The sequence below is a fragment of the Dendrobates tinctorius genome, unplaced genomic scaffold, assembly GCF_039654945.1.
Source record: "Dendrobates tinctorius isolate UK_male_01 unplaced genomic scaffold, ASM3965494v1 ptg000084l, whole genome shotgun sequence".
Classification (NCBI taxonomy): domain Eukaryota; kingdom Metazoa; phylum Chordata; class Amphibia; order Anura; family Dendrobatidae; genus Dendrobates; species Dendrobates tinctorius.
Window position 1 is genome coordinate 35,964,279 of NW_027361752.1, and position 12,051 is coordinate 35,976,329.

Sequence of the window (12,051 nt, forward strand, 5' to 3'; positions counted from 1 at the left end):
GATCCAGGACAGGGCAATGTCTTTGATGCCAAGGGAAGAAGGAATCTGTAGCAGTAGGCAGTCTAATAACATTAATGTGTTTAATGACTGTTTGTGGCAGAAAAAATCATACATCATGGGGAACAAATCATGACTAGGTGTGCGCAAGTATTGAGCAACCAACAGAATCAACAGTCATGACATGCACTCTGCCAATTGGGTGTAATTGACTCATTTATTGAAAGGGGTGTGATCTAATTAATATCAATGCAGAGTTAAATTATTGAGGTCATTCATTCTGTGAAGAAACTGGTGTCAATTATGGCCCTTTTTTAAAGAAGGAGTACAGCAATAGTTGTACTCGCTCATTTTAGTCCTTTCTCAGCAAGTAAAATGAGTTGTGCCAGAAATTGTACTGAAGGAGAAAAAAAACTTTGATCAAGAAATTTATTGGAGAGGGAAAAACGTATAAAGACATGCAGAAAATAATTGACTGCTCAGCTGAAAAGATTTCCAATGCTTTATAATGGCAGACAAAACCCAAAACATCTGGTAGGAAAAGAAATGCTACCATCAGCATAGATCATAGCATAACAAGAATGTCAAAGAAGCATCCAATGATCAGCTCCAAGGAGATCAAAGAAGATTTTCAGTTACCTGTGAGTCCTGCAACGATCAGAAGATGCCTACTTGAAACCAAACTATTTGCAAGATACCTTTGTAAAGTACCATTGCTGAAAAAAAGACAGGGTGAAAAGGTTACAGTTTGTGAAAAAATGCGCCGTCAGAATGACGCAACATTCTATGGACAGATAAACACTTAATTCAAACCCCAAGTACATTGTAAAGGTTGTAACACGTGGAGGTGCAAGCATAATGATTTGGAAATGTTTCCCTTAGTATGAATTTGGGCCATTTATCCCACACCAGGCACAAGGACCAGTTTGAATGTATCAAAATACTGGAAAAGGTCATGTTGCAGTACGCTAAAGAAGAAATGCCCTTGGAAATGGGTGCTTCAGCAAGACAATGACCCCAAACACAACAGCAAAGAGGGCAACATACTGATTCCAGATCAAGAAGATTGATGTTATGAAGTGGCCAATCGAATCCCCAGACCTCAATCTGATTTTGTGGAGTGACATCAAAAAGCTGTTTTAGATATAAAACCTAAGAATGCAAAAGAATTGTGGAATGTAGTCCAATCAGCTTAGGCTGGAATATTGGTCCGCAGGTGTCAGATGTTAGTTGACTCCATGCCACACGGATTATAAAGCAGTTCTCAGAAATAAAAGTTCTACAACTAAATATTAGTTTATTAATTAGCTGAAAAGCAAAGCCTGTAAATATATGTTTACTGTAAATAGTCGAGTTTGATATAGAATGATATTGACAGTCAGAGGAGAAGTTTGAAGCTGGATGCAATAATATGAGTGTGTTTGATGCGAGAATATCGAATGGCAGCAAAGTGGGAATCCCTGGATGTGAGTATGCTGCCTATAAAAAGGGGGGCACAAGGAATCGTTGGTTGTTATTATACAGTATCAAAGGGGACTTTAGATGTCACTACAATGGTGGGGAGCATTGGATGCGGCTCGCGATCTCATATCTCAGAGCTGAATGTGGCTCTCATTGCAAAAAAGATTGGGGACAACAGCTGTAGCATGTCATATCAAGCCCTGTCCACAGAACATCAGTCATATAGGGTGAAATTAAGGCATTGAGAGCTTGACTTCTTGAGTAATTTAGTATATTGTGCAGTCAGGCAATAAGCAGAATTTTAAAGGGAATCTGTCACCTATTTTTTGGACTATCAGCTGCCGGCACCGCCATCAGGGGCTTATCTACAGCATTCTGTAATGCTGTAGATAAGCCCCCGATGTAACCTGAAAGATAATAAAAAAAGAGTTATATTATACTCACCCAGGGGAGGTCCGGGTCCGATTTTGGTCCCATGGGTGTCGCAGTCCGGTCCGGCGCCTCTCATCTTCTAACGGTGACGTCCTCTTCTTTGCTTCCCTTTGTGGCTCCTGCGCAGGCACACTGCTCTGCCCTGTTAAGGCGCCGGACCTCTCCCGCGGACCAGACCGCAACACCCATCGGACCAAAACCGGACGCCCCTGGGTGAGTATAACATAACTCATTTTTCTTATCTTTCAGGTTAAAAGGGGCTTATCTACAGCATTACAGAATGCTGTAGATAAGCCACTGATGGCGGTGCTGGCAGCTGATAGTCCAAAAAATAAGTGACATTCCTTTTAAGTAAAATGATAAATAACTGCAGCTGATGAGGAAAACTTTGGAGATGGAGACCGAAGGAAGAAAATTATTGGGTAGAGGTAGTGTTTAGTGGAGCAAAAAAGTTCTCTCTTGTTCCCTCTAAAGTGAAAGGTCTTACAGAATCGTACAATCATTCCCTACTCCAATGCTTCATCGGGTATGCTAGAAACTCCCATTGAAGGAAATAGAGATCCATGCATGCACAGTCACCTCTACACTCATAGCAGCCACAAAGTAGGAGTTGTAGGGCCACGATTCTCGATTAGTTAATAATACCTCTTTATTGTAAAAATCATGCTCTCCTCAGCTCCCTAAATTGGTGACTGCATGGAACTTGATAAAACTTAGCGTTAAAAAAATCATTGCATTACTTCTGACATATTTAAAAGTAAATCATTTTCAAGAGTTGGCATTCCCTTTAAAGAGGTTTTCTGCTTATATTAAATTAATGAGCTATACTTAGGATAAGCCATCCATATCCGATTGGTGGGGGTCCGACACCTGAAACCTCCACCGATTAGCTGTTATTAGCTCCTTGAATTCAAGGGATTAGAAGCTGATCTGCAGAACTTGGCAGCGACTGCTACATATTGAACGAACAGATGAAGAGAAATGAGTCTAAGCTAATATACAAGAATACTAAATTTTCATTATTAATAAAAAAGTTGACATGTACAGACATTGGTACTAGCAACATTAAATAACAGACATGAGCAGAACAAAGTAGAAAAGGGTCGAGGATCAATCCTCAATGTAGTGACCTATACATCCCAGAACGTAACAAATACCCTACCTAAGCTAGAAGCACATATAGGACGGGAAATATGTTGATAGATTATATCAGTTGTCTGTATGCAGGAGAAGTAAAGTATAAAGAGTATAGATCACCCTCGTCATAAACCGCATATTCAGAACAAACCTGATAGAAGAAAAAGTAACTAGATGCAAAAGTACAATTGATTACCCGTCATAATGTAGTTCCCAGAGGCAGGGAAAAAGACCCCAACGCACGTTTCGGTGTAGATGTCCTTCTTCAGGGGGCATGGCTTTAATGAACCCACATTCCCATTTAAATACCCACTACATATGCTATTTAGCCAATCAGCGCATAGATAGCAAAAGGCGCTGCTGTGTCATCATAGGTAGGCGTCTCCCATATCTATGTTGGCCAATGGAGTTAAGTAAACATCGGCATGTCCTCCAATAATAAACTGAAACGTCATTAGCCATTTCCCGGGAGATCAGGGAGCGGAGGAACAATACCTCCTATTGCCAGCTTAGTGCCACGACGTCACTTCCGCCCTCAATGGGGCTGGAGGGCGTCATTACCATCCGGGAGAGCGGGTCATATGCGGCGACTAGCGCCTACTAATAAAGAAACAGGGAGGCGATGAACTCCTGCTGCCAGCTTAGTATCGTAACGTCACTTCCGCCCAAGAAGGGGCGGGAGGACGCAGTATTAGAGAAAGGAAGTAAAGTGTCCCCCAATGACAGACCGGCGCGTCACTACCGCCCGGGGAAGCCAAGTCACGTGGGACGGCCGGCGCCTGGCCGTAACCAGGCAACATGGCAACAAACACGGGTAGCAAGTGCGCGCCGGAAATGCCCGGGGAATCTAGTACATGTACACTGAGTCATATAGGATCAGGTAATAAGTAGAAAAAAGGAAAGAGGCAAAGTATGGCCGGCACCAGGAGTGATCGACATATATATCGATATAATCATAATAAAAAGTCTCTATATATGGTATAGTAAACGATGGATTACATAAGTATAAATTGTTATAGATACAATTCTATAACAATCAGTACATAGATCAGAATAGAAATTAATCAAATCTGATAATATACTGTATCATCCTTAAGTTAGATATTTATACATATACACTCACTGGCCACTTTATTAGGTACACCATGCTAGTAACGGGTTGGACCCCCTTTTGCCTTCAGAACTGCCTCAATTCTTCGTGGCAGAGATTCAACAAGGTGCTGGAAGCATTCCTCAGAGATTTTGGACCATATTGACATGATGGCATCACACAGTTGGCGCAGATTTGTCGGCTGCACATCCCTGATGCGAATCTCCCGTTCCACCACATCCCAAAGATGCTCTATTGGATTGAGATCTGGTGACTGAGGAGGCCATTTGAGTACAGTGAACTCATTGTCATGTTCAAGAAACCAATCTGAGATGATTCGAGCTTTATGACATGGCGCATTATCCTGCTGAAAGTAGCCATCAGATGTTGGGTACATTGTGGTCATAAAGGGATGGACATGGTCAGCAACAATACTCAGGTAGGCTGTGGCATTGCAATGATGCTCAATTGGTACCAAGGGGCCCAAAGAGTGCCAAGAAAAAATTCCCCACACCATGACACCACCACCACCAGCCTGAACCGTTGATACAAGGCTGGATGGATCCATGCTTTCATGTTGTTTACGCCAAATTCTGACCCTACCATCCGAATGTCGCAGCAGAAATCGAGACTCATCAGACCAGGCAACGTTTTTCCAATCTTCTACTGTCCAATTTCGATGAGCTTGTGCAAATTGTAGCCTCAGTTTCCTGTTCTTAGCTGAGAGGAGTGGTACCCAGTGTGGTCTTCTGCTGCTGTAGCCCATCTGCCTCAAAGTTCGACGCACTGTGCGTTCAGAGATGCTCTTCTGCCTACCTTGGTTGTAACGGGTGGCAATTTGAGTCACTGTTGCCTTTCTATCAGCTCGAACCAGTATGCCCATTCTCCTCTGACCTCTGGCATCAACAAGGCATTTCCGGCCACAGAACTGCCGCTCACTGGATTTTTTTTCTTTTTTGGACCATTCTCTGTAAACCCTAGAGATGGTTGTGCGTGAAAATCCCAGTAGATCAGCAGTTTCTGAAATACTCAGACCAGCCCTTCTGGCACCAACAATCATGCCACGTTCAAAGGCACTCAAATCACCTTTCTTCCCCATACTGATGCTCGGTTTGAACTGCAGGAGATTGTCTTGACCATGTCTACATGCCTAAATGCACTGAGTTGCCGCCATGTGATTGGCTGATTAGAAATTAAGTCTTAACACACAGTTGGACAGGTGTACCTAATAAAGTGGCCAGTGAGTGTATGTCTATATATAAAATAGATCGGGAGAAAATAGACATCTAGTAGGCTTATGCTATACAATATATTAAACAAAAGGTATGATCAATAAAGCATACAATAGTACATTATGTAGGTGGCACTAATTCATAATGCTCAAACCAAGTCCAGTTTATAGAGTATATATAAAGCCTATTCAGAGTTGCCAAATCTTGATAGGATGTCCACAGACTCTTGATAGTAGCAGATAGTAGTTTGTTACGGGATCATCAATGGGGTAGAGGATAAGATGGAGATATGTCACTAGAAAGAATACACAACAGATAAGACACATATAAACACCAACATTTAATTAAAAGCCAATTAAAATTCAGGCAAGGCAATTTACGGATAGATGAAAACATCATAGGGGAACACGAGATTGAGGCACAGATGGTTTATAGAAACGAGGCAAAGCCCTGTGACTCATTTAGACCCTGTGGACACATGGTTCCAAGGATAGTAATCCATCTGCATTCTTTCTGTGCTAATAAGCGCTGTATATCTCCACCTCGTATTCCACTATGAACGTGTTGGATACCCCTAACCAAAAATGATTTTGGGTTGCATTGGTGGAATGCTTTATAATGTTTTGGTATGGTCTTAAGAATCGAGAGGTCTGTGGCGGTGGCTGCCGCCATAATGTCCCGTACATGTTCTCGTGTGCGAGTTCGAAGTTGACGTGAAGTTAGGCCGATATAGATTTTGTTACATCCACAGGTAGCATAGTATATCACGTGTGTCGTGCTACAGGTAATATATTGTCTAATTGAAAATTGTTGATGACCATCAGACGACGTAAAGTTATTGGTACGTATAATGTTTTTACAGGACATACAATTTCTACAAGGAAAACATCCCTGGGGTGGGCCTTTGGAGTTGAAAATACTTTTTATTCGTGGGGCATAATGACTATGTACCAGTATATCAGATAGGTTATTACCTCTCCTAGCTGTCATAGAGGGCCTTTATGGTAAAACAGTTGCTAAGGATGGATCAATTTTGAGAATATTCCAGTGCCGTTGTAGACACTCCCTCATAGTTGACCATTCATTGTTATATGTCGAGATAAATCTGATATGACTATCAGTTTGTTTGCTTTTCCTGTTCTTTGAATGCAAGAGGGAGGTCCGATGACTCCTCTTAGCCCTCTCATAGCCGAACTTAATGTTCCTATTACTATAGCCCCTCATCTGAAATCTAGATTTAAGGTCCATAGCCTGATTTTCAAATCTTTGGTCCGACGAGCAGACCCTCCTTAATCTAAGAAATTGTCCTGTAGGGATGGCCCTGATGGTGGCCTCTGGGTGGCAGGAGCTGGCATGGAGTAGTGAATTTACTGACGTAGGTTTACGATATATATCTGTTTGTAGTTGAAGATGTTCATCAACTGAGATCTTAATATCAAGAAAATCCACCTCGGTCTTGCTGACCGTGTAGGTTAATTTAATATTAAGATTATTAAAATTTAATTTCTCCATAAACTCATGCAGGTGTTGTTCAGTCTCCTGCCAAATGATGAATACATCGTCTATATATCTTAGCCAGCACTGCACATGGTCAGCGGCCTGGGCCCCCTCCCCCCCCGAAGACCTCCCTCTCCCAGAAACCCAGAAAGAGGTTGGCGAAGGAGGGCGCACAGACCGCACCCATTGCAGTGCCGCATCTCTGTAAATAAAAAGATTCCTTGAAAACAAAGAAATTGCGAGTCAGAATGTATTCAAGTAACTCTAAGATCAAATCACAAAGGGAACCATCAAGGCCACTACTAGATAGAAAGAAGCGACAAGCTTCAAGGCCATCCTGATGGCGAATGCATGTATAACGTGCCTCGATATCAGCAGTCACCAGAATCATATCATGTTCCAGCGTCATGCCATTGATCCTGGCTAGGACGTCCATTGTGTCTCGGGCATAGGAGGGCAAAGCCCCAACCAGGGGCTTAAGATAGTAGTCGATGAATTTGCATATGGGTTCACATAGCCCCCCAATGCCCGACAAAATAGGGCGTCCCGGTGGGTCGGTGGCATTTTTATGAATTTTAGGAACGAAATATATCTTTGGTATTTTTGGAAATTTAGTTAGTAAGCCATCTAATATCTTTTTAGGAATAATGCCTTTATCAAAGGCTTGATTTAGAATGATTTCTAGTTCTGCTGAAAAGGCCTTTAAAGGACTATGATCAAGTTTGAGGTAGGTGTTTTTATCTTTAAGCTGTCTGTGTGCCTCCTTTTCATACATATCCTGCGGCCAAATCACTATGTTTCCCCCCTTGTCTGCTGGTTTGATTATTATGTCGTCTAACGAACGTAATTCTCTCAAGGCCCTACGTTGTGCATTCGTGAGATTGTCTTTTTTACGCCTATGAGAGATTTTCTTGAAATCTTCTGCAACCAGTCTAGTAAAAATGTCCACTGAGGGGCATAAAGACAAGGGGGGAAATCTAGTGGAACGTGGGCAGGATGAGTGAGGAAACATACCTTCAGGCAGCATATCTTGTTATTTAAGTAGTTCTTCTAAAGCCTGTAAGGCTTCTTCCTCCACATCCATTAATTGTTTTTGATCAATATTTCCTTTTGTGTGTAGCTTCTTAAGGACCAATTTTCTTGAGAATAGGTATAAGTCCTTTATTGCTGTGAAAGAGTCATATAGGTTAGTGGGAGAAAACGTGAGGCCCTTAGATAATACCTCGAGTTGAGCTATAGTGAGAACATGTTCAGATAAATTAATTACCTCCAAATTAGTCTTTCTATCCCTCTTATCTTGTTTGTTCGGAAATGTAAATTTCCTTTTTGTTGCCTGCATATCTCTTACAGGAAGTGAGGCAACAGAATGAGGTTTAACTGGCATGGATTTGGAGGATTCCTCACTAGAAGCATAAGATGTATAGGAGGTAGATCTCTTTCTGGGTGGATTTCGGGCCCGACGTGATCTCCCACTCCACCTATACATAGTGTTAGATTGTTTGTCACTGGTATCCCGTTGGAATTTTGAGGTTTTATTGGCATAAATTTCTTTCTCCCACTTTTGGAATTCATTGTCGATCTCCTGGTTTATTGTCTCCAAATCACCAACGGAGATTTCCTGTTTGAGGTTCTTTTGGATACCCTCTATCTCTTGATCCAGGGCATCAATTATTTCCTGATTTTGAGCCGCCAGGAGTTCCATAAAGCCCTTCGAACAATTGTTCGCCAGGTCCTCCCATTTATTTCGAAACACTACATCCTCCACCTCAAATGAAGGGAACACTTGGACGCGCAGACCTCTCGGTACCAGACCTCTCTCAATATATTTGATTAAAAAAGCTCGATTCCACCAAATGCGTGTACGTTTGTTTAGGAGGCTCTTAAGTCTCCTAATCATATCCTTTGTGTCCTTACCACCATTTGTTACTGATACTGTGGGTTGGTCACTAAAGACCTCATTAATACGTGTCAGCCACGTCTGCTCACGCGTCTTAAAGTCCATTGAATTTTTGGAGAGAGTAGCTGTGAGAGACACAGAAAATACAGATAATATAAGAAATCTCCAATTCATCATACCTCATTAGTGGTGGAACAATACCACCATGTTCAAACATGAACATATAAGCAACGACTCTAAATATAATTGGAACAGATGGAGAGAAATGAGTCTAAGCTAATATACAAGAATACTAAATTTTCTTTATTAATAAAAAAGTTGACATGTACAGACATTGGTACTAGCAACATTAAATAACAGACATGAGCAGAACAAAGTAGAAAAGGGTCGAGGATCAATCCTCAATGTAGTGACCTATACATCCCAGAACGTAACAAATACCCTACCTAAGGTAGAAGCACATATAGGACGGGAAATATGTCAATAGATTGTATCAGTTGTCTGTATGCAGGAGAAGTAAAGTATAAAGAGTATAGATCACCCTCGTCATAAACCGCATATTCAGAACAAACCTGAAAGAAAAAGTAACTAGATGCAAAAGTACATATTGAACGAAACTGCACCGCGCACCCAACGGAGCTGGTAATAGGTTATTATTGGTGGTGCATATATGCCGATATGATGACCTATTGTAAGGATAGATCATATCATCTGAGCAGACGTCAACTTTAAGTTTTTATAAAATAGCTAAGATATATCTTAATAGTTGAAAAAATTTAATACCAGTTTTTCACGCATGATAATTATCCAGGGGACATTGTGCCAGTTTTAGTGCGCCCCTTACACTTACATGATATTGTCAATGGGCAGTAAAAAGTAAACTGCAAATGTCTAGTATACTGTATTTTTGGAAACTTATGAGCCAGTGGTGGGGGGTAACTTTGTCTACATCTACAATGTATTCACCATCAATCTTTAATATATATGTGAATTCCACAGAGCCAGATAACAGCGGACCTAGACTAGCTCTCTTGTGGCCCGTGCTGTTGGGTTCACTAAAAATACATCCATACAAATCTATGTTAATCGCTGTTATTCTTTGACCATTCCACTATGTAAACTAAACATTACACAAGGGTAAGGTGGAAGCTATGTAGGAGGACATGAAAACACATGTGAATTACTTCTAAGGATTAAGGACTTGTCTTGTGGCAGCTGCTTCTCCTCAGAGAGCTCCATAATGTGTTCTAATGGGATGTTGACGTCAGAATCCCCTGTGCTTTGATGAAGAGGCTGTCAGACGTGTCATACAAGGCACCTTTTTGCAAATATGAAAAATCCTTTTGAAAATATTATTAAATGAAACTATTTTCAACACAGCCGAGAGATTAAAAGGCAGCAAAAAAAAAATAATTGTCCATCAGGTCTCTTTTTTTTGGAATTTTTTTTAAGGAGATGATTTGGGAGATGAGCATGGGCCGTGAAGCACGCAACCCAATGTCTTAGTGAGAGATATGATGATGACGGTACTTGAGATTTTTACTCTACATTTTATTGAGTTATGTAAGATGGTTGTCATCAATGCAAAAGCATTTACAGTGCAAAACCACTGAATTTACTCGAGCGGGGGCTGACCATTCAGGTATGGCAGTATAGGCAAAGGGTTGATGCCAACAGTTCTGTTTATATGGAGCTCCAATAGGTCACCCGTATAGGTTTTACTGGGGCTCTTCTCTATCTCTGTAGGCCTCTAAGTTCATATAGAGGAAGAAGGACATTTCTTGAATGCATCATAAAAATAAATTGTGTTGAGCTCCATCGTATTCCTTATGTACAGACATACAAAACAGCATAAAGAAGCCATAAGCGTTTTTGTATCCCTAACAACCCTCAGGACCAGAATTATAAAGTTCTCCTGAACATGTTGTGTGAAGTACTTACACCTAAACCAATGGGATCTCATAGGGGAGAAGATTGTTTTCTGTCTGTTCCCTTTCATCATGAGTTTGATGATGCCATTATTTCATATGGCAATAAATGGACAGTGCCCACGCCTTAATGCCCTTCTTTCCATTTTTCCCATTTTCTTATGTTGGATAACTAGTATTTACAGTTAGGTCCATATTTATTTGGACAGAGACAACATTTTTCTAATTTTGGTTCTAGACATTACCACAATGAATTTTAAACAAAACAATTCAGATGCAGCTGAAGTTCAGACTTTCAGCTTTCATTTGAGGGTATCCACATTAAAATTGGATGAAGGGTTTAGGAGTTTCAGCTCCTTAACATGTGCCACCCTGTTTTTAAAGGGACCAAAAGTAATTGGACAGATTAAATAATTGTAAATAAAATGTTCATTTCTAGAACTTGGCTGAAAACCCTTTGTTGGCAATGACTGCCCGAAGTCTTGATCTCATGGACATCACCAGACGCTGTGTTTCCTCCTTTTTGATGCTCTGCCAGGCCTTCACTGCGGTGGTTTTCAGTTGCTGTTTGTGGGCCTTTCTGTGTGAAGTTTAGTCTTTAAAAGTGAAATGCATGCTTAATTGGGTTGAGATCAGGTAACTGACTTGGCCATTCAAGAATATTCTACTTCTTTGCTTTAATAAACTCCTGGGTTGCTTTGGCTTTATGTTTTCGGTCATTATCCATCTGTAGTATGAAACGATGACCTATCAGTTTGGCTGCATTTGACTGGATCTGAGCACACAGTATGGCTCTGAATACCTCAGAATTCATTCAGCTGCTTCTGTCCTGTGTCACATCATCAATAAGCACTAGTGACCCAGTGCCACTGGCAGCCATGCATGCCCAAGCCATCACACTGCCTCCGCCGTGTTTTACAGATGATGTGGTATGCTTTGGATCATGAGCTGTACCACGCCTTCGGCATACTTTTCTCTTTCAATCATTCTGGTAGAGGTTGATATTGGTTTCATCTGTCCAAAGAATGTTCTTCCAGAACTGTGCTGGCTTTTTTAGATGTTTTTTAGCAAAGTCCAGTCTAGCCTTTTGATTCTTGATACTTATGAGTGGCTTGCACCGTGCAGTGAACCCTCTGTATTTACTTTCATGCAGTATTCTCTTTATGGTAGATTTGGATATTGATACGCCTACCTCCTGGAGAGTGTTGTTCACTTGGTTGGCTGTTGTGAAGGGGTTTCTCTTCACCATGGAGACTATTCTGCGATCATCCACCACTATTGTGTTCCGTGGGTGCCCAGGTCTTTTTGCATTGATCAGTTCACCAGTAGAGTTGAGCGAAACGGGTCGAAAAAATTCAAAAGTCGCCGACTTTTGGCAAA